This window comes from Trematomus bernacchii, unplaced genomic scaffold (assembly GCF_902827165.1).
Source record: "Trematomus bernacchii unplaced genomic scaffold, fTreBer1.1, whole genome shotgun sequence".
In the NCBI taxonomy this organism is placed as follows: domain Eukaryota; kingdom Metazoa; phylum Chordata; class Actinopteri; order Perciformes; family Nototheniidae; genus Trematomus; species Trematomus bernacchii.
Window position 1 is genome coordinate 1,931,214 of NW_022987851.1, and position 3,497 is coordinate 1,934,710.

Here is a 3,497-nt window from a genome sequence, read left to right on the forward strand (position 1 = left end):
CATGGACAACTGTAGAAACCATTTTTTTATACATAAAAATCTGAAATAATCTAGGTTAAAAACCCCACTTTGGGCTGCTGATGCCAATCAACAATAATGAACTACAGCCATAATCAATGCACTCCAAAACCATTCACATCCATTTGTTCTCACTGAAGCAAATTGACATAAAACATTGTATGTGGAGTGGTGAACACTGGCTGACCTTGTTACTTATGCAGATGTCTAGCATATGAACATCACAAAGTCTATCAGAGGCAAAAGTAAGCTCAAGGGAACAAGACGTGTTGATGCGATCGCAGAGTCTGACAACATCCAAAAAGTGTTTGCTACCTAGCCTAAAGTAAAAGAGGATAGGTTTCCAGAAAATAAAAAAGATGAGGTACAATTGCTGTGCTTGCCCTTGAAGAGAAAGAGAGGTTTGTAAAAGATGTGTACATGATGGTCTTTGAGTGAAAACTGAGCATTCCATTACTTATTATAGAGCGCCACCTTGATAGAGCAAGATTGCAGTTATTCTAAATGTTTCTTATTGTCCAATAAGAAGACATAAACCAACTACTTTGTTAGCCTACCCTGCCTGTATTACAAATATGCAAGCCGATTGCGGTGAAAATGTATATCTTTAAAAAAGTGGTCACAAATATACAGTAAGTACAGTCACAGCATTTTACCAAAACAGCTGGCAATTGTAGTTTTGTACAAAATCTAATTTGTTGAAAAATGTTTTCATCTGTAATTTTAGTTGTTTCAGACCGTCAACTCAAGTCCACATACTTGACTCAATGCAAAATAAATCTAACAAGCCCTCTAAGTCATTGTGGTGTACTTAACAGAGATTGGCTCAAAATAATTTACTGTGGCTTTGATTGTAGTACTAAGGAACACGTAAACGTATGCAACAGTGCAACGTTAAGCTACGTTTTTTCATGGGACTTGAAAATGTAAGAAAATAAACAAAACCCACAACTTTGAGAAGGGCCTGGGGTTTGGTGTCAAAAAGGTTTTAGAGATTTCAAAAGTTATCACAGCCAACATACCTTGAATCCTAATTATTTATCTGTGCCTACTGAGATTTGCTACAGTGTAATGTATAGGGTAAAAGTGCATTGAGTTCACTGCAAAGTGAGATTGATCATATCAGATAATCATATCCACAAATATATTAAACTAGCCAACTATTTATGACAGTTTATTTCCCACAATGTACATACAGATTATTTAAATGAAGGAATATGTGCGCCAAAAATCATCAATTAAAAAGTTGTTAGTGAATGGGTCTTTTCAAATGTTGTATTGTTGCATACTAGCACTCAGAAGAAATGTTGTGAGTCAAGACTAAGCAATACTACTGTGGTTGTTCGTCAAAGCTTGGCTCAAAAACACTATAATAGTGAAACGGCACAGCAACCAGATGCGGGCTTAAGGAAAAAAATGTTTAAGCAATGGTGAGTACTGGAAAAGAGAGCTGCACACAAATCCCACTCCCAAATGATTTACTTGGAAAAAATCCTTGCAAGACTACAAATAGAAAACAGGATAAGCACGCAGAACGCTGAAAGAAAAAAGGCTCTTTGTAGCATTGCATCCAAGGGAGTTTAAACTTGCAATGACAAGGAAAGATTTTCTGTATGGTATGAAGATGATCCTTCATGCATTAGTGCATTGTCCAGATTTTAAATGTTGTAAAATGTGATATTGCATTTTTAAATATATGGACATTTTTGCACTCCTGATGAATAAACATTTTCTTGCTTCTAATTGTTGCTTTATTTAATTAAAGATCAACATTGTTCTTCTAAAAAGTTTAACCCCACTTTATGAAGAGATTACCATTTTCGCTCTTTTTCGTTATGGATAATATGGACATTTTTGATTGTTTGCTTTTATGGATTTACAAGAAAATTTCACAAAAAATGTTTTTCTTGCTCAATTACATAACCTCCAAAACACAAGAGTTCAAAAAAATATATATAATAGTAAAGATGTTTTACCAAAAATAAATACAATAGTCAAAATGTTTGATACCAGATAGCCAGTTATCCAAGTGTTCTGTCGACAAAAAACTGTTTGTATATTACGAAATTACAAAAAACTTTATTAGGAACTTTTTAGGATACAGTATAGGTTTGCCTGCAGTCATAAGCTGAGCATTTTTGCAACCTTCTCTCCTTAATAAACGTATTAATGCTTAATGTGTTTGACGTTGCCCCTAAATATGCACGTGTCTTTAAAAATGTATGTTTTTCAGAAGCCATGTTCCAGTAAACTATTTCAAGTTCTCCATGACTGAACTAGTTTTACTGTTCAAAACACAATTTATAATATATAAAGACCATATGGTGTTGTCCAATATAATTAATAAGATGCAGTATCTACTTGAGTTACAATCAGTAAATGTCGAATAGGAATCAAAAGTCAAGGTAAAGCAGATTTGTTAAAAGTATGTAGACAGCAGGGTGAGTACATCAGGATATAGGGCACTGCTTTCTCTCACACATTGCTCTCATTTGATCATGAGTTATGCTGATGGCTAGGTTCTGGTTCATGTCTGCACCTAATTTTCTATCTCTTTCTTAGCTGATTATGCATTTCACATGAAGGGAGGCTCTTCACAGAGGGCTACCATTCAAATCAACAAATCATCAGACAGTTATCTTGAAATACTGAAATATAACTTGCCTGATGAAAATGTTCAGACATTAATTTAACTGTCAGAGTACAGAGTACAGTTGCTGTCATTAGGGTGATTTGCTTAGGGCCATACAAGTCTTTTTGCTAATTGTATTTGTAAAGTATTGTTTTTTCTTACCGTTTCCAATCATTTTAATATGCATATGAAAATTAATTGGCAGACTTTTGAAACTAGTTTGAGTTCCCTTTCAGTGAACATCAAGCCTGCAAACATTGTTGGTTGAATTTCAAGATAGAGAGGGATAGAATAAAGTGCAATTCAATGGTAGCCTGAAATGATGACTTTATCCAAGAACTCTTAAACAAGTCAGCATGTTTTGCAAAATGGTCTAAATAAATAATATAAATAAAAGGAGGGATGAAACCCTCTTTAATGGTCACACATGCAGAGCACACAGCAAACACAGTGACATGTGTTCTCTGCATTTAACCCATCCTAGTACCAGGAGTCTAGTACTAGGAGCAGTGGGCAGCTATTGTACAGCGCCCAGGGAGCAATGGGAGTGGGGGGGGTGGTGGGGAGTTGTCCGGTGCCTTGCTCAAGGGCACCACGGCAGGGCAGGAAGTGAACTGGGACCTCTCCAAGTAGCAGTCCAAACTCCATATTTACACTGTCGGACATCTGTAATATAAAGTATGTGATTTGCAGTAAATAGGATCAAACATGCAAAACCACTAGTATGGAAACACAGTGTCCTTGGAATGATGTTCATATACTACTAATATGTCTGAGGGAAATATAATTGCTGCCTGGATTATATTCACTCGCAATGTTTATTCCAGGGAAGGAACTGCAACGTTCT